The 24,448-nt window shown below is 33.5% G+C and overlaps 1 protein-coding gene across 14 annotated transcripts in view; it reads right to left on the bottom strand.

Annotated features, from left to right (window-relative positions):
* The window catches only part of LOC108588543 (serine/threonine-protein kinase Nek4-like), a 272,894-nt gene that overhangs the window by 44,909 nt on the left and 203,537 nt on the right, over positions 1-24,448 (bottom strand). For 13 of the 14 annotated variants that reach the window (XM_078350157.1, XM_078350159.1, XM_078350160.1 and 10 more), the window contains 3 exons: positions 18,780-18,891; positions 10,083-10,255; positions 9,034-9,108 (listed from right to left, as the gene is read on the bottom strand). The gene's annotated coding sequence lies outside the window, so the exon portion shown is untranslated. The remainder of the gene's footprint in view (positions 1-9,033; positions 9,109-10,082; positions 10,256-18,779; positions 18,892-24,448) is intronic. The other variant, XM_078350161.1, reaches the window with a different exon arrangement.

Below are 24,448 nucleotides of genomic sequence, written 5' to 3'. Positions count from 1 at the left end.
AAATTAGCAACTTTCATGAGGTCATTGGCCAGAGATTCTGAATCAGAGTTCAGTTATTTAGATTTTTTATTTCAACATTTTCTTTAGTGCCTTGTATTAAACATGATGGCAAAACCCACAATGACTTTTGCACCAACCTAATACTTCTGGTTTACACATTTGCTGGGAAAACTCTCTGCCACAACCAAGAACTGCTCTCAATAAGCAGAGGGAAAGACCAGACCAAAGAGGCAGACCTCTCCAGGTTGGTGGGTAGTCAAAGATTTACTCAGTGGAAACTTGCATACAAGGAAAAGCAGTGATCTTGGGCAGCAGCAAGATGTGGTAGATCTCCCAGCTTGCATTTGATGCCTCTCAAGTCTTTTCAACCATGAGAAGAAAAGGGAAAGAGAAAGGAGGAAAGAAAGTCACTTGTGGCGTGTTCAGCAGTCTGTTTTCTTAATCTATTTTCTCTCTGCTTAATGGGAATGTTTGTATTCTCTACAATCTGCTCAGCATTCTTTAGGGGTGGAGGCGATGTTTTAGGCAGCATTAGGTTCTCTGGTTATCTTGGTCCTCTGATGGCTGAATCCTACACAACTCACTTGCTGTCACACACCCAGTATGCATTTTCACAATGTTAGTGCGAAACGTTTCTGCCAAACTTTTTAAACTCATTTCCAGAAACTCAGTCTCTATAATGTCTTTAGATAACATTGAGCAGTGTGCCAGATATATCCTCTGGAGCCATTAAAATGGATGAGGAGGAAGCTGTACCCTTTCACTTCAAGCTTTTAAAATAATTTGTATTTTCAAATTTTCTTCCTCCACACTTCCTATAGCTGCTCACTGTGAGGATGGAAGCTAATAGTAATTCCACCTTGGTTTCTTTACATTTGAGAAATCAAATCATATCTTCTCCTTATGCATCATACTGTAAAGTTTTGTGTGAATCTTGTTTAATTAAGGCGACATCTCACAGAACTCTGTGTTATTTCATATACTTTGATCTTCTAACATTTTTTTTTATGTTTGATGTTCTCAGGGTTTGTTTTTGATGTGGTGATAATATTAAAATCCAATTTTGATTTGTTAGTATTTTACTCCTCTAAACCTCACAGAGTATGCTTGTTTTATATATTTTTTAAAAAGGTGCTTGCTCATAAAGATTACTCTCAATGAAGAGGCTTTTACTTTTATTATGCTAAAGTAGGGTTTCTGGATCTTGGAAATACATGTTCAACTGGATAATTCTTTGTTCAGTTAGCAGAATCGTTTCTAGTCACTAGACACTTGTGGCATATCCCCAACCTCCAATTGTGACAACCAAAAATGTCTCCAGCCATTGCCAAATGCCACTTGCATAATGCAGTAGTTCTCATCAAGGCAGTTTTGTCCCACAGGGAACATTTTTAACAATGAGGGGAGGGCCTGCTACTAGCATGCCCAGGACAATCCGTATAGTGAAGAGTTATCTTGACTAAAATGTCAACAGTGTTAAAGTTGAAATCCAAGTAGGCAGATCTGTCATAGGTCTTTATTTAAAGTTAAAATAGAAGATTGACTTCTCTAGGATAAAAGCTTTCAAGAAAATCTGACTGCAGTTTAGGTGTGTGATAGAAAGTAAAACAAGTTATATTGCCCTATGATTTAGAAATCCTGTCTCTCAGCTTTCTACATTCACGTCTAGCTGTCAAATTCTTACTTGCTCCTATACTTTGCATCTACAACTGTAATAGAATCAGGAATATTCCCTCTCACTGTAAAAACCAGTTTTCACCCAAAATTAGCAGTAACTATACCCCACAGAAAAATACAGCAGTGTCCTGGGCCTTTGCAAAACAGCCTTTGCAAAACACTCACCTATGGAACCTTGTGGGTTTGCTGCCTTTGATGAAAATTTAACTATCCCTGTCTGTTCAGTATTCCGGAAAGAATATGGACTCTGGACTTCTTAAGGCTGGCACTGGGCAATTTTTCATGAATGCATGCTTTTCCCCCCGCCTTGTTTTTGTCCACATAGCAGGAATGAACACTAGAAAAGGGCTGAAAATCCTCTCCGTTATGTCCTGGATGAGCAACTATCTCCTCACCACCCACCTATGGGCCTCATGCTTGTATCTAATCTGTTATAGTTGCTGCCTTCTGAGAATTTATGAGCCATGAAGTCATCACAGGCTTCTTAGCCAGCTTTCAACTTCTGGCTTTGCATCAAATAATCCTTCTAATCCTGAAAAGTGAAGGGAATATTCTTCCCCATTGAGAATTAATAACTTTCTCTAGAGCTCTTCCTTTTTAAAAAATAATTTTTTCTATACTGGCCAGAGAGCCACTGCCAATTTTCATTAAGTTCCTTTTCCTTAGGCATATTTATAATGTTTCTTCTGCCCACCTTGCCTTCCAATTTCACCTCTATCTACTGTACATCTTATTATTACATTATGATCTAACTATTTTTGAAGAGTAGCTCTTTCACCTCCCATTTAAATGCTTTGACAAAGCAATCTGTTAAACTAAAAGAGTAAGGATTTTTTTTCTAAAAATTCTGTTATTGAAGACATACTGAAGGAATATCTGTCATTGTCTCACCCCCTCTATTTTCTTTTTGTGAATTGAGTTCCTCAGTTATATAAACACCTCATAATCTACATTAATAAATTTCCATCAAATTCTGTGGTTTAGGTTAAAAATTTCTGGTATTTGTAATTAAGTTCATACCTAGATAAACCTCCAGATTTAGTTTCTTGTTTTTTAAAGTCTCCTATGATTCTGGATTTAGCCATCTGGGGTTTTATTCTTTGGTTCTACTTATCCGTACTCTGGTATATACCAGGGAATTAAATCTGCTCCAAAATTTAGGTTACATGTAACTTGGTAAGATGGGCCCAATTACTGCCTTTTACCTTAAAGAGTAATACAAAGTAACACAAGCAGAGTTTCTGCAAAATTTTTTAGCAGTTTTGCAATACTTACCCATATCTGTTATAAAAAGAATAATTTTAAATTTCTTAAAAGAGCTGGTAATTTACTTGATTCAAAATATAGGATGGAACATGTGACTAGAGTAGTGATTCTTAGATTTTTTTGGCACAGGTCTTTGAAAATATGACATAATTTTTCTCTTTAGAATAAAAGCACTTCAAATTTCAAAGGGTTTATTGACAGTGAAACTTTCCATGTTAACCTTAGTTGTTCATGCAAAGTTAAGAACCCCTGTACTGACTTTAAATATCAGGAATCAGGTAAGAGTTTTCTATGGAGTCTCTGTCTTGTAAACCATTTAGTCCAGAAATATTTCATTATTCTCCTAAAATGCCACCAACATAACAAATATATGGTAGCAATATTCATGATTCAATCACAACAAAATAAAAATTAACAAGCAAAAATGTACTCTAAGTTTTTCATTGCAATGTCTGTGAATATGCTCCAATCTAAAGATGTTATAACTAGGAACTAGGTACCTCTGTGTTTTCTGATCAACTTTTTGATATGGTAATTTTAGAGTAATGCTCAGAGGAAAAGGTCATGCCAATTTTTTGGAAAATTTTAAGCTCTGAGATACATGTACAGGACATAGAGGTTTGTTACATAGGTAAATATGTGCAATGGTGGTTTGCTGCACCAATCAACCCATCACGTAAGTATTAAACCCCACATGTCTTAACTATTTATCCTGATGCTCTTTCTCCTCCTGCTCCCACAACAGGCCCCAGTGTATGTTGTTCTACTCCCTATGTACATGTATTCTTATTGTTTAGCTCCCACTTATAAGTGAGAACACGCAGTGTTTGTTTGTCTGTTCCTGTGTTATTTTGTGGAGAATGATGGCATCCAGCTCCATCTATGTCCCTGCATAAGACATGATCTCATTCTTTTTTTGTGGCTGCATAGTATTCCATGGTGTATATGTAGCATATTTTCTTAATCCAGTCTATCATCGATGGGCATCTGGGTTGATTCTATTTCTTTGCTATTGTGAATAGTGCTGCAATGAACCATATACGTTCACCTATCTTTAGAGTAGAATGATTCTGGGCATATACCTAGTAATGGGATTTCTGGGTCAAATGGTTTCTCTGATTAGGTTTTGGAGGAATTACCACACTATCTTCCATAATGGTTGAATTAATTTACATTCCCACCAACAATGTAAAAACATTCCCATTTCTCCACAGCCTCACCAATGTTCATTGTTTCTTGACTTTTTAATAACCGCCATTCTGATTGGTGTGAGGTGGTATCTCATTGTGGTTTTTATCTGCAGTTTCCAATGATCAGAGAGGCTGAGGTTTTTCTCATATGTTTGTCGGCCACATAAATTTCTTTTGAGAAGTGTCTGATCATGTTCTTTGCCCATTTTTTAAATGCCTTTTTTATTTTGCTTTTCTCTTGTAAATTTGTTTAAGTTCCTTGAAGATTCTGCATATTAGACTTTTTCAGATGGAGAGAATGCAAAAAGTTTTCTCCCATTCTGTAGGTTGGCTGATCGGTCTGATGATAGTTTCTTTTGCTGTGCAGAAGCAGTTTAATTAGATCCCATTTGTCAATTTTTGCTTTTATTGCTATTGCTTTTGACATTTTCATCATGAAATCTTTGCCTGTACCTATGTCCTGAATGGTATTGCCTAGATGTTCTTTTAGGATTTTCATAGTTTGGGGTTCTACATTAAAGTCTTTAATCTATATTGAGTTAATTTTAAGTAAAATGTAAAGAAGGGGTTCAGTTTAAATTTTCTGGATATCATTGAATTTGTTTCATAGGTTCAATCATAAATTTTCTTTACAAATTAAATTTTCTTCATTAGCTATGGAAAATTAATCCCAAAATAATATCATAAATAGTTCAAAGGAAAAAATTATTACATTAATCATTTTGCCAAATTTTTATTCCATCTTATTTCACAGTTCCTCTATGTAAGCCAAAGAAATTCTGCAAGCTGGTGGAGCCGTGGCTTCTTGAGTAGCTATGATTTTGGTATCTTACTGAAATGGGCTAGTTCCTAAAGAAATTGTTGATCAGTAACAAGGCTCTGATATTCTTCAGTTTAAAAATCCACAGACATGAAATTAATTCTAGCACTGGCATATCTTCCAATAAATTTGGAAAATGTATCAAAGTTTGAGCACTAGTGCAGTTACACAAGGCAATTTTTTTTTCAGAAGCCCACACTGATTGCTGCCATAGACCATACCACAAATTCAATATCTGAGGAAGGGGCAAAAAGGTAACATCTAGATTTTAGCTTTGCCAAAGTACCATTTCTTGATGCAGGGGTCTAGAGTCCATGGTTTGTGAATATAGGATGGATTGGGAAAATATCTTACAAAAAGAGGTTAGTTATGCCACTATGTTTAGGATATCTGGGGGGAAATTCCATTATGCAAATGTTCCCTCACTTAGAACAGCATTTGAGATATTACTGCCTTCTGGCAAAGTTTAGAAATTTGCAATGGTGACAGTCTCAATCACCAGGTCTTATTTGACAAGCCTTTCTTTATCATCCAGCATATTCAAATTCTTCATTTACAATTCTCCTTGGAGCCCCACATTTTTGGCATGGCAACACTACATGGAGGTAGTCTCTGCTAGTGACATGGCCTTTACTATCTCTTGTGAGCAGTCTTCTATATCCTGTGCCACATGGCAACTTAAGCCTATGAACCTCCTCTCTTAGGCAGATTTCTCCCAACCACACATTTGTTTCAGCTGGAAATTTATCCACTAGGGTTTTCTGAACTAAAGCTGCATCTGCTGTGCTTCTTATCATGCTGTCTTTTTTATTCTTTTGAATAATGCAGAAATTTGATAGCATTTCTTTCTGGTGAACATTTTTTTACAGTAGCAATTTTTCTATTGTGGGATATGTCTCTAGTGTTTTTCTTTCCCTTTTAAAAGCCTTAGTTGAAATTATAATAGCTTAAACCATTTGTAGTTCAACTCTGCCTTTGCCTATCCAAGGTAGTTTTTGTTTGAATCCTTTAAAATGCCATTTCCATTTGCTTCTTGTCTCAGACATTGTTCCAACATATCCTTTAAGAACTGAAATTGAGGGATCTCCCATAATTCAAGTGAGGTTTCATTATCAGTGTCTTTTGTAACTACCAAATCATCTGCTATTCAAATAATGTGTTTACATTCATTGAATTATTCCACCCAGAAGGTTTTTCCCATGGAGTGTTCTCTTCATAAACTCTAGCCCTGTCTCCATCTATTATTATCCTATCTGGCGTCTTCTTAACACATTTTATTGTTTGTCTTCTCTTAGAATTTTAATTCCATATATTCATAATTGTATATCCTTAGGACCCTCAGGAAATAATAGGATTCACATAGACAAAAATGGAGTCACCTTGAAATTCACCTAGTAATTCTTCAAATATTTTACAATGTCTCCCTGCTGTAGTCCATTTAAAACTGCCCAAAGTTTTTGTAAACACCTGTGTACAGGTGTTTACAAAAAATCTGTGTACAGATTTTTCATTCCCAATCTGTAGCTTTAGGAAGAAGCATCTACTCAATTGTTTTCTGGACCCAAGGACTCTGCAAAAGTCATTCTAGTTTGCTCTCTGAGACCTGATTCTTTCTTATCTTCTGTTATATTTTGTAGGGCTCCAGACACTGTTTCTGACCTAGTAAGGGTAAAATATAGCTTTTTGGTTTGCTCTGTTTTTTTTTTTTTTCTTTTTTCTTTTTGAGATAGGGTCTCACTTTGGGGAGCAGACTGGAATGCAGTGTTGCGATATCAGCTCACTACGATGTCCGCCTTCTGCATCCCTTCATCTCAGCCTCCCTAGTAGCAGGGAACACGGATTCATGCCACCATGACCTAATTTTTGTGTGGTTTTTTTTGTAGCGACAGGGTTTTATCCTGTTGCCTAGGCTGGTCTCGAATTCCTGAGCTAAAGAAATCAGTGCTGAGATTACAAGCTTGAGCTTCCACACCTGGCCGAAAGTATCTTTTTAAACAATCAGGAGTATTTATTTTGCCTTTTTAGATTAATCTATCCTAACTTTTAATCTTTAATCCTTCCTGTTTTATTTGTACAGTCTGCTCTTTAGAGTTCATGCTTCCACCTGAGGAAACTTCTTTCCACCTCCAGCTTAGTCAACTTATCTTCAGGTCTTCATGTTTTCAACTGCTCCTTTGCTGATAAGAAGCATTTTTCAAAACACTTTAGCTTATCTTTGATTTTTCACAGCAATCCTAATTCCCAGGAACAATGTAGGCTCTATTAAGGCTGTATTTGTCAAACTTGCAACACAAGTAAAAAATACCCCAAAGTTTTCATAATATGCAACTTTTAATTCTTGGATGGTGGTATGAGAAATAGATGAGGATGTGTATATATCCTGATTAGCACCAATGATTCATGAACAATGCATTTAGTGGCAAGGGCTAGAAAGATCTTAGGAGTTTCAGTGAAATCTAATATAATAAGTTGGTCTTCAATCCAATACGATAAGTTGTCCTTACAAAGGGTGTTTTGTACTTTTGTAAGAAGAACTTATCATAAATACTTTTTGTAAATATTCATTATTAAATGTATTTCCCATTCTTTGATTAAAGTCATAATTTTCATTTCAGAAAACTAATGTTATGTTTATGGGCCTTGAAATGAACAGAGTAAACTTGAACAAACTACATTAATTCAAGGACAGTCACTCCCAGAGTTTCTTCCTTAGACGCTGAAGGTCATTTTAAGAAAAAAAATTGGGTCGACAGATGTATCAACACTGAATGAGAATAATGATGTAAAGTTAGAATCTCATTCGAGTTGTGCAGCACCAGTAGAGTTTAACTGCCTTTCAGGTTAGCAGCATTGGTGGTTTTCCTCACCTAGAACTAAAGATTTATAATGCTGCTCCATCCTCATTTGCAAATTAGGATAGGAATTCTTCATAGCAAAAGTGACCAGAAGCGAGTTATCAATGTAAAGTCCTATCATTTGTCTGAAGCTGCCAATATAGCCCTTCCATACCATTCTTAGCTTCTGAGATCTCTAATCTTATTCAGACCGTTTGTAAAGACTTGCTCTGCTGAAACCTATGGACCTTTTGTTAAACTGTAACTTCTAAATAGAATTTTTTAAAATATATTTTTCTGTAAATATAGACATCAGAATGTCAATCAAAATATCAAAATAGCATATGACCTAGGACTTAATGCCTCTCTCTTTAAGATCTGAGAATGGTTTGATATTTCACTCCATGAGCTAACAAATTAACCATCCATGATTTCATAGATACTGGTAGAAGAAGCAAGATTCCTAGGTTAGAGACAAAGGACTTTATCACTCGTGGCACTGGCAACATGAGCTTTATGTTTGCATTACTTCGTCTCCCACAGGAGGATGAGAAATGGCCCAAGTAGGAGCTGCACACGTAGTAAATTTGTGTCATGGTTGTGAAACCACAGCTTAAAACACTTTCAACTTTATAAGAAGACTAGTGGCATGTGTGCCCTGTCTTTGCCCAGGGGGAGACATTGTCTTTAGTCTCCTAGAGAGCAAATAGATTTGCCCTGTCTCCTAGAGGGAGGAACTACCTTTATATTCCAAAACTATATTTATATTATGTTTTATACAAACATATTTGAACAGATTTTCTGAAATAAGTACTGTCAAAATTGTGAAGAAAGGCAAGAAATCCATGGACAATTGTCAATCAACATTGCCCAGGTGTCTGTCACACAATAGTAAAAGCAGTCCTACTGTACAAAAGAGGCAATCACAGGCAATAAAATTCAAGAAATTGCTTGGGGTTTATCATTAAGAAACACCACTAGAGTTTAAATTCACTCACCTTTGTCTTGTAAAACGTTTCGATTTCTGTTTAAAAGCTATTGTCCCAAATTCTATAACTCTTCTTTTAAAAAATATATTCTTGGCCCAAGGAAAAAATTTGAACACTTGTTTGAATTTAACTTTCTATCTAAAATTGTAATCTATCTGCCAACCCATCCGTCCTCTAAAACTAATGGCACAGAAAAGCAGAAAAGACATAGTCCATAGACAGACGGACACTCAAGTGAGGGAGAAAAAGTTGTTCACCTGCATGTGTGCAGTTTTTTCTCTCAAACGCATCAGTTGGGTTAGTTCAGTTCTTTTCCTCAAGTTGAATGATGTCTGGCAAGAAGAGAAAAATATTTAGAGAAAATTTTTTTCTTGTGCCATTCAGGAGTAGAGAATGGCAATAAATAGCAATTGATATAAAAATTGAACATAACCAAATTTGTATAAAATATTTAATATCATATTCTAATGATTAATAAATAACACTAACTTACTTCTGACTGCCTGTGTACTCAGCCTGTAGAAAAATGTACTTTCCCCTCAGCATTACTAATATCTGGTATTATCAAATGGTGATTTATACACAAAGTTGAAGTCAATTATTTACAACTGCCAGCATAAGAATTAACTATAAAGGTTAAATAATAACGGCATTGATTTTTATATAAAAAGAGGGTAAATTGGTTCAGCAACTAAATGGTTATTGGCTCTCTTAATATATTTAAGCAGACGGCATCAGAGAATTATTGTTTGGCATGTTTAAAAATAATGTATGTTTGTTTTTAGCACCTTTTTGAGGCATTTCTGCTATTATTTTTTTTGCTACTTAGTTGGAAACATTAATTTCCATGCAACCCTGTGAAAAGTATTGAGAGCTATTTTAAATTAATACCTTCAATTTTAGTTGACAAATTAAAATTATATATATATTGCTAATCTACAACATGATGTTTATGAAAATGTAGACATTTTGGTGGAGTGGCACTATAAAGCTAATTAACATATGAGTTTCCTCACTAATTATCTTTTATGATGAGAACAGTTAAATTTTACTTTCAGTGATTTACAAGTATGCAATATGTTGTTTTTAACTATAGTCACCATGTTGTATAATGATCTCTTGAATTTATTCCTTAGTCTGATATTTTGTGTCCTTTGACCAACATCTCTCCACTCCCATCTCACTGCCTACCCCAGGACCTGGTAACCACTATTCTACTCTCTGCTTTTATGGGTTTGTCTTTTGCAGATTTGACATAAAAATAAGAGGATCTAGTATCTTTCTGTGTCTGGCTTATTTTACTTACCATAATGCCCTCTAGGTTTATCTATGTTGTTGCAAATGACAGGGTTTCTTTTTCCAAAGTCTGAATGGTATTCTATTTTGTATGTATACCACATTTTCTTTATTCGTTTGTCCATGGATGGACATTCAGGTTGACCTTTTATTTTAGCTATTGTGAATAATGCTGCAATGAACCTGAAAATGAAGATATATAAATTTTATTTCTTCTGGATAGATAAGCAGAAATAGAATTACTAAATCTTATAGTAGTTATATATTTTGATATTTTAAGACCCTCCATACTATGTCCAAAATGGCTCTACTAATGTACATTCCACTCAACAGTGTACAAGGTCTCCATTTTCTTGATATCCTTGTCAACACATATCTTTCTTCTGTTAGATAATAGCCATTGTAACAGGTATGACATAATATATCATTATGTTTTAAATTTTCATTTCCCTGATGATTAGTGATATTATACATTTTTTTGTATACTTGTTGATAATTTATATGTCTTCTTTTGAGTGTTTATTCAGATCCTTTGCCCATTTTTAAATTAGGTTATTTGTTTTCTTGCTTATTGGGCTTTTTGAATTCCTTATGTATCTTGGATATTAACCCTGTATTAGATACAAGGTTTGCAATTTTTTCCCATTTCATAGGTTGCCTGTATGGACAACTAATTTGAATATGTTGAATTTTAATAAAAATCTCATATTTGAGAAAATATACAGTTTCATTGGTACAGCTTTCTATAATCTTATATAAATTATTGATTTTAACTGTTTACATCTCATTATATAACTGTGATTCTAGGACTAATCATAGTTTAAAAAGATCTGTTTATCTCTTCTAGGATGATGTAGATTTGTTTTATATATTTTCAGACTTACTTATTGGGTGCATCAAGTTTGAAATTGTTTATTTTTGATGAGTATCTTTTTTTGTGTCTGATGTGTATATAAATGCCCCATGTATCATTGGCTTGTCATTTGCCTGGCATTTTGTTTTTCAATGTTTTCATACACAATCTTACACATTCTTATATTTATATTTTTCCTACAAACAGTAAATGGGTGAATTTTTAATCAAATCTGATAAATTCTATTAACTAGTAAATTCAATATATTTAAATTTGTTTTGATTATTGTAGTACATTGACTTATTTTGGCACAGAATTTTCAACTTTATATTTTTTCCCATTTTAAAATAATTTTAGAATTAAATATTCTTTCTAATTTTTTCTCTCCACTAATTTAGAAACAATATATTTTACTACTATTTTATTTGTAGACTCTTTAAAGTATTTCATATATACTACAATGAAAAATCCAAAATTAACCAATGCTGCTACTATTTGAACAATTCTAACTCTTCCTAATCACTTTACACACTATTCATAGTTCACACTACACTGTCATGTATTGTAGCTGTATCTTGAATTACTGATTTTAACCCTATAGATTAGATATTATCATTTGATATGGTATTACTTTAGATTTACTCACAACGATATCAATTTCTTTGATAATCATTCTTGACTTTCTATTGAAGTATATAACTTCAGAAATTTCTCTTTTGTGTAACATTAGTGGCAGTTTACAATAATATTTTGCTTTCTGAAAAACATTTATTTTCTCCAATTTGAATAATTATTTAGGCAATTACAGTATTATGTCAGGAAGAAAGTTGTTTTCTTTAACAATTGAGAGTATTATTACATAGTCTTTTGTCTTTATTTTTTCAGTGATGTTGTTTGAAAACTGTTAAAATGTTATTTGTATTTTTTGTTGGTGGTGGTGTCTACTCTCTTTGTGTTTTCTTTGTGTTTGGTGTTCTAAAGTGTCACAATATTATATCTAGCTCTAGATTTACTTTTATTAATTCTACTTGCAATAGTTTATGTTAGTTTATTAGTAGTTTCTATTCTTTCAGCAGTTTTGGAAAAAAAATTACTATTTTCATTTTGAGTAATTTTCTCCTACTTTTTTCCCTCTGGAAATTCTTATTAGACCTATGGCACGCCTCATTCCATTATGTATATTCTTTAATTTTTCACATTTTATATTTCACCTATTCTGAATAATTTCTTATAATTTTATAAATTAATTGTCTTGTCAGCTACCTCTAAGTTGTTATTCAAACCAACCCATTAAATATATTTTATTTTGATTATTGTCATTTCATTTTTATGTTCCTTTTGTTCTATTTATGAGTGATAATTTTAAGCAGATTCATTCATGGCCATTTCAAAAATTTTATTTCTACATGGTTACTCTGTATAGTATATATGATCATTCTAATATCTGAAAGTTTAAAGCACTTGCCTCAAGTAGTTGCTTATTTTTAATATTACTGTCATTGCAAGGTTTATTATTTCTTTATTAATTGATTGGGTTAGGGTTCTATTGTTCTAATTGGCTAATTTAATTTGAGTAAATTTTGAGAGAAGTAAGAAGTTTTTCTACAAGGTGTTTTGTATTGGCTTCTGCCACATTCCAGAATTACACATAGCTCAATGTTCTTAAATTTAAGATCTTGACATGAAGTTTACTTGACACAGTAAGGAGGAGTGATCATAACTGTAAGACCCAGGTTCATTTGAAGGTAGGATTATGGCTTCAAATATTTTGAGCAAGCATTATTACTGTTAATATATTTATTTCTTTTAGATTTTTTAGTTATAAAATCAGACAGCCTAACGATAGGCTTCCTTTTGCCTTTAGCTTTCAGCCAGGCAAAAATTTTCCAGAGCTTCCCTTTTGATGAAGGCATAGATCCTATAAACATAGCCCTCTTGTTTTTATAAGGTAGCCTATCAGAGAGCTGTTCAGCTTTGTTTGACCTGAAGGTTCATTTACAAGAGTATCAATTAATTCATAAAATTTGATTTCAAAGTATTGGCTTTGTGCCTCAAAGGAGAATAGACTGCTTTATAATTATTTCTACCTTTGTAATTTCAGCTTAATGGGTTTTTAAAAATATTTCTTTCTTTCTTATTTACTTGTTTATTTTTTGAGCTGAGTAAAACACACACACACACACACACACACACACACACACACACACACAAATGTCCTTCATATGATTGTTTCAAAAAATATAAAGGGTTTTTTTTAAATACATTACAGTTTTTCCTATGTTCATCAAATTATTCAAATTCCTCTCTGATGTAAAATACAGCCATTCTTTTCAACAAATATTAAAGCTTCCTTTCATCAGACTAGGCTGAAATCGGCATTCAGGTTTTATTATCTAGATCAATTCCAGGTGGGGATAAATCTCTTTAGGTCTGAAGATCTGCAACACATCCAGCTTACAATAGTGAGAGAAATAATAACTGCAAAATAACTCATTTCAGAAGGGAAAGAAAAACAGGCAAAAAGAAGGCAAAGGTTATAACAAGCTTTATGTGTAGTTAGGTATACATTGCCAGATTTTTTTCCTGAGGGTCAGTTTTGTTCCCAGGGAACAAGTGTCAGCAGTTCTTGTCTCTTCCTCTGTGTTCTTGGTTTTGCATTATGCAAAATACACAGAAAAAATTATAATTAACTGTGAAGACTGAATGATTTTTCCTTAATCTCAGGAATAAGAGAAAGATATCTGCTCTTACCACTTCTATTTGATATCGTTCTGCAAGTTCTAGCCAGTGCAATTAAGGAAGAAAATGAAATAAAAGACATCTGTTTTAGAAATGAAGAGGTAAAAATGTCTCTATTTAGATTATTTGATCTGGTATAAAGAAAAAACTTTTAGAATTAATAAGTGAGTTTAATAGGGTTGTAAGATACAAGGTAAATATACACCAATCTATTATATTTCTATACAGTACCAATGAACAAACCAAAAGTGAAATGAAAACAAAAAAAAATTAAGCCTCAATTTGTAATGAAATCAACAATAATATAGTGCTTAGAAAGAAATGTCACAAAAGAAATGTCTAAAGCATTACATTAGACATTGTTGAAAGAAATTAGAAAGACCCAAGTAAAGCCATTCTCATGTTCAGGGGTCAGAAGACTTAATATTGTGAAGATGGCAATAGTCTCCAAATTGACCTGCAAAGTCAACAAAACCCTTATCAAAAATCCAATGATTTATTTGCAGAAATTAACAAGTCTTTTCTAAAACATAAAAGGAAATTCAAATGATCCAGAATAACTGATACAATCTTGAAAAGAAGAATGAGGTTAAAAAATTTGTAGGTCTCAATTTCAAAATGAACTACAAAGCTACAGTAATAAACACAGTGTGGTATTGGCATAAGAATAGGCAGTCACATGGAAAAATGGGCTAGATTTAAAAGTCCAGAAATAAAACTTCACATTTACAGTCAATTTATTTTTGAATAATGTGTGAAGAAAATCCAATGTGGGGAAAAAATAGTCTTTTCAACAAATGGTTCTGGAATAACTTGATATTAGTAAGAAAAAGAACCAAGATGGTCCTTACCTCAAAGCATGTATAAAAATGAACTAGAAATGGGTGTAAATAAATAGTAAGACATAAAAGACATACATGCAAGAGCTAAAATTATAAAACATTTAGAAAATAAAGGAGTGTATGTCATCTTGACTTTGGGGTAGGCAATTATTTCTTAGATATGACAAAAAAAGATAAGCAATGAAAAAGAAATCGGATATATTAACATAATAGACTTGTGAGAGGAATCAACAAGAAATTGAAAGATAACCCACAGCATGAGAGAAATTTTGCAAATCATATATCTAATAAAAGATTGTCTCTATAATATATAAAAAGCTATTACAATTCAATAATAAAAAAGCAAATAACCACATTTTAAAATAAGTAAATATTGAAATCAATAGTTCTTTACTTTTTTCCAAAGAGATTACACAAAGGGCAAATAAGCACATGACAACAAGCTCAACAGGTTAGTCATTTTGGAAATGCAAATCAAAGCTAGAATGAGATATTATTTCTCACTGTCATGTCTAAAGTTGAAAACAAAACAAAACAGCATAGTAATAATAAGTATTGAGAAGAGGGTCTAAAATTGTGCAGACACTTTGGAAAGCAGTTTGGCAATTCTCCAAATGGTCAAACACAGAGTTACCGAGTTACCATGTGACCCAGCAATTTTACTCCGAGATATATACCAAAGAGAGATCAAAGTATATGTTCACACAAAAGCCTATACACAATTATTCACAGCAGCATCATTAATAATAGCCAAGAAATGGAAATTATTCAAATATCCATTAGCTGATAAATAGATAAAATGTGATACATCCATTTATTAACACTACTGTATTAATAATGGAAACTTATTAGGCAATAAAAAAATACATGTTACAACATGAATGAACCTTGTAAAGATTATGTTAAATAAAAGAAACAGTGACAAAGTACTCCACAGTATACAGTTAATTACTGTTTGTTTGTTTGTTTGAGATGGAGTCTTGCTCTGTCGCCCAGGCAGAAGTAAAATGGCATGATCTCCGCTCACTGCAACCTCCACCTCCTGGGTTCAAGCAATTCTCCTGCCTCAGCCTCCTGAGTAGCTGGGATTACAGGCACACACCACCACGCCTGACTTATTTTTGTATTTTTAGTAGAGAAGTGGTTTTACCATGTTGGCTAGGTTGGTCTTGAACTCCTGACCTCAGATGATCCTCCATCCTCAGCTTTCCAAAGTGTTAGCATTACAGGCAGGAGCCACCTCACCTGGCCAATTAATTACATTTTCATGAGATATTTTATAAGGTTCTACATAATAGACAATTTTTTCCTATATATTTTTCCAACCCACTAATCATCTTATTATTGTATTTTGACTATGTTAGAATTTGTTAAAATAGAATTTCTTTTCTGTTATTTCACTGATTAGTGTTTTACATTTAGAATTTCTATTTGCCTTCCCATCTGCCCTTAGAGGATTTTTGCTTTATTTTTTAAGGTTTTAATTAGCCTATTTAAAAAATATATAACTTTCTGTATATTGTTAAGCTACATACAAATACATAGAATTTTTAGATTGCTGTATTATTTTCACTTTTATCTGAATTTTGTTTTCTGATGTGGTTTGCTGACCTGCTTAGTGACAAAACTCTTCTTAACTTTTGGATTTTTTTTTTTTTTAGCTAATCTAGAGTTCACCTTTTCTTTATTTATCTGACTTTATCTCCTACTTGATGTTTTTATTGTCTTTTTTTTCTTCCATGCCTCAGGTCAGATATGTCTCTTACACTGAAGACTCAGAAATCCTCTTCTGTGGTGATACTGACAGTATCACACATACAGTCAAACAGTCATCATGTATGTTAATTCAAATTCTGCATAAGGATAGATTTTACTTTATTCTGAATTTCTAAGTTATCAAGTTTATAAGCTTCACTTGAAAGACTGTGTTGTGTCCTTTAATTTATTTCGTTTAGTTTGTCAACATCTAACCATGACCTTTTTTCATTACAATTGTTTCTAAATCTCTGACCCTCATTGAAAGTGTTGACATTCTGCTTTCTTTTAACTTAAAATATGAATTCCTGGACATTTCTGCCTGCTTCTGAGTCTGGTGGTCCATATGTCTACTGTGTTAGTGTTACTCTTATCCATGGTATGCATTACATTGTAAATGCATATTATTTATCATTTTTCCTCTGATAATTTGTCTCTTATAGCTATGTGTTTGGAACAAACAAGGTCATTGAGGAGGGAGAAATTCAAACATTAATTAAATAGCACATTTTTGAATAGAAGTATACTATGTCACAGTGGATTTTTCAAAGGCAAAAACATGAGGCCCACTTCATATATATTGTACTCAGAGGGAATTTAACACAGTGGCAAGCATATAAAGAAGGATTATTAATTTAGAGAGTGGTTTTATTACTATTTGGCATTTTCCAGCTGCAATTACTGAAATAGAGAATTCAACTGAAATTCACTTAAACGATAAGCAAATGTATTCATTCACTTAAAAGAATACTTAGAGGTAATTTGGGTTTCAGGATTGGTTAGATGAGTTACACACTCAGGTCTTTAAGGATCCACTTTTTTTTTATTGCAACTCTGCTTGTTTTTATTCTTTTTGTCTGCTTCATTCTAAGCCTGATTCTCCTCATGATCAATGAACAGTCGTCAATAGCAATTGGGGATATATGTTCTTAACATATATCTCTTTGTGTCTTATTGTTGACAGTTTGGTCACAGGAATTTCTTAAACCAAGCAAAAGAGATGAGATTACCAGGATCATTCCTAATGAGGCTAATTCAGTAAACCTATACTTGATTTGGGAGGAAGAGAATGATATTGGAGAGTCCACCACAAGGTGCTCTCAAATTTGAATTTATTTCTTATTAAATATGATTGAGAAAACATCTGCCAGAAATTAAAGTTTATGCATGCCTACTTTGGAAGGAAGCTGAGACCAGTTTACACTTAAGTAAAGAAATTTCCAGATCTAAGATTATGTGATTATACACTATTGTTATTGATTAGTTAAAACCTAATTTTTTGTGTAGGTGAGTAGAGAAATATAATGACCTCTAATGCAAATACTTACCATTAGTTAGCTGTCTATGGCTCTTGGAGTCTCTTCCCTAGTATATATAAACTTTAATGTAAAAATTTTCTTATCACTAACATGATTCATTGTGTTTATAATAACATTTTTATCTTAATATTTCAATAAGCCACTGATAGCTTGTAATCAGTAAGAATTATATGACAGTTTCTTTTTCGATGCCCAAAGCTGAGGTATTTGTAATCATTATTTTATTTTAGTATTCATAGTGCAATGGCTAAAGTTTTATGAAATAACATCTAAATGTGCATGTTTTTACAGTGACTGATACTTTGTGCCCACAATTATTAATTGTGCTAAGTTGAGCAAAAATCTATGATAAATACATTCACATATAAGTAGGATCAAATTATTTTTCTCTACAGGGATATTCACATTATTTCAATGATTATATAAGGCTCAATCTTTCATAGAAAATAATTAAGATAGTCTTTATCCAAAATAGCTAAAGGAAAAGACAAAAATATAAAGAAAACCAGCAGATGAAAATAAAGGACCATGACCAACTCTCATCTAATATTTTTAAACTAATCCTGCATTGTAAAACTTTTGTGAATGAAAGTGATACAGTTATTAATCTTGTACTAAAATTATAATAATCTAGATTTCACCTTTTTTTCAAAATCAAGTTCAACAGCTCACTAAATCCTCATCTTTACAGAAAGTATATTCCATAAAAGAGTAAAACTGCTTATAATACTTTCAAGAATCATATAATTCATGGTTGAGATTTTCAAAAAGACCAGCTTAAATTTAATTTGTTAGCCAGAATGATGAAGTTCACAGCTACCTGTAATGATACTCACTGTATCAGCTGTTAACTGTCTTCTTGTTCCATATGCAACAATTCTGTTGCACATATAATCCTACCCTTTGGGGAAGCCAAACCTGGCAGATTGCTTGAGCCAAGGAGTTTGAGATCAGCCTGGGCAAAATGGTGAAACCCCATCTCCACAAAAAATACAAAAATTAGCCAGGCATGGCCATTCATAACTGTAGTCCCAGCTACTCGGGAGGCTGAAGTGGGAGAATCGCTTAAGCCCAGGAGATGGAGACTGCAGTGAACCATGATTGTGCCACTGCATTCCAGCTTGGGTAACAGAGTGCGACCCTGTCTCAGAAAAACAAAACAAAACAAAACAAAACCCAGTTGGGAGCTCCTTACTTACATTCCCCAAGATCTGCTCTGGTGAAGCTCTCACTGTTGTTAGCCTTTAATTCAATCATTGCTTGTGTAAGAAAGCCTAGCTGCTTTAACACCCAAAGCCGATTATCATACATCTAAAAACAAGTAGAGGAGGGTAGATCAATACAAATATAGATATTTTATTCAATAGTGTATGATTTTTAAAATTATAACTTAATACTGATTCGTTATAAATATGTAAGGTGTCATTTGGCCTTTGATGATGATCCCATTAATTAATATCCAAGTAATCTAATATCAAGTTTGAAACATTGAAAGTTCTCTGACTGAATCAATATTAACATTATTCATGTTCCAGCTCTAGGAGTTTCTATGGAAAATAAATTCAATGTGATTATTCCACCTGATGCTCAGAAAATTATTACTGCCAAGTTTTTTTTTCTGTGTACCATTTTATTTTTGGATCAAACATAACACAATCATATAAGGTGTTTTTTCCTGACCAAATAAAAGTACTTTATTTATAAATAAGGAGTTTTATTTGAGAAGTACCAAGCGGACTGTTTTCTATATACCTTTTTGTAGTTAGATCTCTTATGATGCAAATTCCCAAGAAAACTGATTTTTGAATTTAGAATAAAGCCAAATTCTCTCACAAGGTGAATTGGACCTAAGAAAAATTGTTTTCCTCTCTAACTAGACCCACGAACCATGTGAAAAATGTTTTTGCCATCCAAGAGCTATTACAAATGCTAGTCTCTATTCACCAAATGTATTTATTCCACAGCCCTCATTTCTTCAATCCTCTTAACTAAAGTATATTTCAGTTGGCATATAAAATTATTTTAGGTATATACTCTTCCAGGAGATGTTCCTGAGGCATTTCATAAGCATATTATCACACATTTATGACAAATACGAACCTGTGTCTCCTTCCTTCCTTAGCTTCAGAGTTGGTCTCTTCTGGTCTAGCTAATAGCAATAAATATCGCCTCAAATCAGAGCGAGGAGGAAGGAGACACCATCTACCATTACCCTGCTCATTATATATCCAAAATATGTATCAGATTCACTTTCTTCTTTATATTTTACTGACAATATCTATATCCAACACTATTTGGGATTCTGGAAAAGCTTTTTAATTAATATACTTTTCTCTTTGTTTTCAATTGAATTGACGTCCCCTCAAAATTTATATGTTAAACCCCTAACATCCAGTGTGACTGAATTTGGAAAAGGGCCTTTGTGGAGGTAATTCAGATTAAATGAGATCATGAACATGGAGCCCAATAGGCCCAGTATTCTTATAAGAAGAGGAAGAGACACAGGAGAGTGCCTTCACAGAAAAAGACCATGTGAGGACACCTCAAGAAGACAGCCACCTGCAAGCCAAGCAGAAAGGCCCCAGGATAAATCATCCCTGATGGCACCTTAATCTTGAAGGGGTATGTGTGTTTTCGCATGCCCACATATTTCCCCTATTAGACACAATGATCTCTTTACCTCTTTGACATATGATGTATGAGGGGAAGGATTCTGAATGACTTTCTCTCACTTAATGGTATCTAGGTTGGATCTGTGCAGGATGAAAATTTCCAGTGTCATGGAAAAATTGGTGAATGAGTGTCTCCCTGGCATGGCATCTGACTACCACTTTTCCTTTTAAACTGTTATAGGGACTGATAATGTAGACAATGAGGTTTACTCCCACTATCACTATAACAGAAATGATTTTCATTCCAGAAATGCTGGACTTCACAATTACCCCAGAGAAGACAATCTCATCTCAGTGTAACCATGGCAGTCCATCAGTCATCCCTTCAATATTTGCTTTTTCCTCTCATTAATATAATTGTATTTTGGCAAAATTTTTAACACTGTAGAGCAGATGTCTGAAGGATATATCTGGATTTGTTAAAGGCCATGTCAGTGAATTTCTGATATTCTTAAGAGTTGAGGTTCTCTTTGAATGCAGAAATGATATTCTGGATCGCACAAAATTCATCAAATCAGTTTGCCAGAATGGCCATCTACGTTCTTTTGGATGAAATTTGTACATAGACTAAGGTCATAATACTAAGAAACTGACTGGAATTATTTTTTCCTAAAGGATATGAGTAATTGTTGGTTTGGAAAACTGCTTCCATTCTTGAAAGAGATGATACAATTTCATGATTCACTCCCATTACAAGTAAGGAAACATCAAGTAAGCAAATTGAGAACAGATAAGGATGCTTTTATTCCATTCTGTGAGTGAGCCTCAACTTTGTAAGGTTAAAGCCATCAAGGGACTCACATATTTGGCACTGCGCCCCCCGCCCATGTAAGGCTGGTGGGATTTCACTCCTGTCACTGATCACCTGCTTCCTATTTCAGTCAGGCAGTGCATGAGCATACCATGAGAAGTAAGTATTTATGTGAAAACATACACACAGCCCTTCAAGATTAAGGCGCCATTAGGGTTGGTTTCTCCTGAGGTCTTTATCCTTGGCATGCAGATGGGTGTCTCCTTGAGCTGCAAATTCAGCCACATTGGATGTTAGGGGTCCAACATACAAATTTCAAGGAGTCACAATTCAATCCCTAACAAGAGGGAAAGGAGATTAATCACAAAATGAGAATAATTATATATGAATATGTAAATCATGCAGTTGAGGACACTGAAGGAAATGGTGATGGTCAGAAGAGGCTCTGGACTGGTATTAAAAGTAGTGCTTGTGACCAGATTCCTCAGACTGCCAAATCTTTTTACTCTGATCTTATTCATTGTTCCTGAAGAATGTGGCTACAGCTGGCATTGTACGAGATCTGTCTGTTTAATAAGGTGTCAAGAGACTGTGTGCTTACTTACCAGGCTTCCTTCCTCATTAGAGACATTTCATGAGCTAAGATACCAGGTCGTTTATAGAAGAGGTAATTGTTAACATGATGGTTCAAATTTAAATTTTATATAGATATTCTTTTACTTGTATTGAAACAATTCAATACATATCACCTTATAACAACGAAAACTACTTAATTTTTATTACCTACTGATTTTGAAAGCAAATACCACATATCACAAATGTGCTTTGATGATATAAATATCACACGGTTAAGAAATAATAGAAAAACATACTCTCTTATATTTTGCAAAAAACGGAAACATATAGGTTTGTCTTTGAATTGTCTGGTATCATTTTAAGGCAAACAGATTTCTAAATTCAAATGTTAGACTTATAAGAATGTGTAACATTGTTAGAGTGGAATCAGGAGATTAAATGCTGCATAGAAAGACACAGTGTTAGGCACAAAGCACAGCTTACTGGAGTGGGATAAATTCTTTCCCATTTAATGTGGTTGCCTTCCCTTGCTAATGAATTTGGTATGAAAGTGCACTGAAACTGGTGATTGGTAGGAATGTTAAATGATCCCGTAGGAGTTATATTGCATTCTGCAAAGAAAAGTGATAGGTTACCGCAATTAACTTTGGACTTGTTTTGCATTTAAGAATACAATAAAAAGAGGAGATCTTTATTGGAAATGGAAGTAGTGTTTCACAATTTATTTTTTAAAAAGACATTTAATAAAATGTAGTCAAGTGGGCAGCCTCTTTTTGAAAAAAAAAAAAAAAAAGCCAGTAATAATGCAGGGCATAATGGTTTACTAATGCACACATATAATCTAAAAGCTTTCAGTTTTAAGTATGAATAAAACAATACCTCATTTATTTAGCTTAGTAAAAAAATTAATTGTACCATATACGGTTAGCTTGTTATTACTGACTGGAACTCGATCTCTGCATGTCTATTTATACCAGCAAAATGCAGTATAAAAAGAGGGATATGATTATGTGGTAAAGACAAACTTTAGGAAATGATTTCAAAGGGATTTATGAAACAAATGCTTTTTCTAGCAATATTATACCATTAAAGTAAGGCCTAAATATATACCAAATTAGAATGCTTCTAAAATTTTAAAATACTTGAATGTTTTCTTCATTTACATAATAGAAAATAAATAATGATGAGGATTATTTTATGGCAAATAATGAATAAATTTGCTGAGGGTGATGAAATGTCCACCAGTTACTTACTTTACTATGAACTTACACAGGATTAAAAATCTTACTTTGTTCCTTTTCAGATTGGATACTGTATACGAATTTATATCACCACATAACTCAAAGCATTAAAAAGGGAATCTTCCTTCTTGGCAAACTTTCTGAGAGTTTATTAAGTAATTTACTCATTTTTAAGCCAAGATATCTTTTCTTAGTCTCATATGTATTATGCTTCACCTAAATATCTATCCTGATTTCTTTCTCTTTTGCATTATTTACATAAGTCAAGGCTACCACATCTTGCTTTACTAAGACTGCCCTCAAACCTCGTCTTCGTGACTCCTAATTCATCAACCTGTGATTGCACTGTCCACAAGAATGCAAATCTGAGGGTGTGCAGCTCTTGTGAAGGGTTTCCATTGTCTCACCATTGCCCCAGGATCAAATCCAAGTGCTTTAACATGGCTGATTTTGACCTGGTCCCTGATTACCCTATAGCCTGACCTCACAGCTCTTTTCTCTTACAATGTAACACTCAAACATTTAGAGCTTCTTGTGTTTTCCCAATGCACCTTGCCCCCTGATATATAGTATTTGAAGGTTCTCTTCCTCTGCCTAGAATTGTCCACTAACTCTTATCTAGACTCTGTCCTGTTTGAACTTCAGGTATCAATTTGGACATGTTTTTCCCCCGTAGAAAAGTATCTCAGACACAAAGCCTTGGTGAGATGCTCAGTTTACATTCTCCTACCTCCTGGATATATGACTGTTACTTGTCTCAGTCCTCCACAGGACTGTCAATTCCTTATCAAGAATTATTTCTGATTTCCTTTCCTAGTCCGGCCACTCAGAGTAGTGCCTGGAGCATAGAACACATTTAGTGAATATTTTCTGATTAATGTACTCTAAAGACTTTTAATAGGTTAAGTTACAGGTGTGTATACATTGCTATTTTTATATACATTTTACTATTGGTATTTATAAATTCTATAAAATCTATAGATGTTTAAAATATGCTTAATCAGATTTCTACTTAGTACATGAAAAATGACATATTGAGAAATTCTCACTTGTAGTTTTCTTTTTCTACATATTCCCATCTGTTTGTCTCAGGAAATCTAAACTGATTATTTGGCTATAAAATCAAATGATAATATTGCAAGCAACAGCACACAATTTCCTGGCTGATTTTAAAATATCACCCCTGAAAACTTCAGGAAATAGCAAAGAGAGAGAAGCAGAAATCAACATTTTTTCAGTTATCAGCTTAAGCTTCTTATGAAAATAGAAAAGTAGAGAAAAAGAGTAGGAAAAAAACTAATTGACTTAGAAAGCTTTAATCTATCGAACTTCTTTAAATCCAAAAGAGGAGAGAGCTGAACACACTTTAATAATCTGGTACACATGGCATTCATGCTATTTTAAAACACAGTTTAGTAAATCAATGAACTCTTTGCAGTTAGGTTGAAAAACTGATGATGACCTGAGCTAACATCAACATCTGAAAAGAAAAAAAAACCTGTAACATTTTCTTAAAGTAAGTACCATGAAGCATTTTTTTCCTTGTCATTAGTAAGGTAAAAATTTTATAATAAGAACCTACATTTAAATGGTGCTTTGCCATCTAGAGAGTATGCATTCATATTTAT

The sequence above is a fragment of the Callithrix jacchus genome, chromosome 15 (assembly GCF_049354715.1).
Source record: "Callithrix jacchus isolate 240 chromosome 15, calJac240_pri, whole genome shotgun sequence".
Lineage (NCBI taxonomy): Eukaryota > Metazoa > Chordata > Mammalia > Primates > Cebidae > Callithrix > Callithrix jacchus.
The sequence above is the reverse complement of the archived record's forward strand: the minus strand, read 5'-3'. Positions and strand labels throughout refer to the sequence as shown.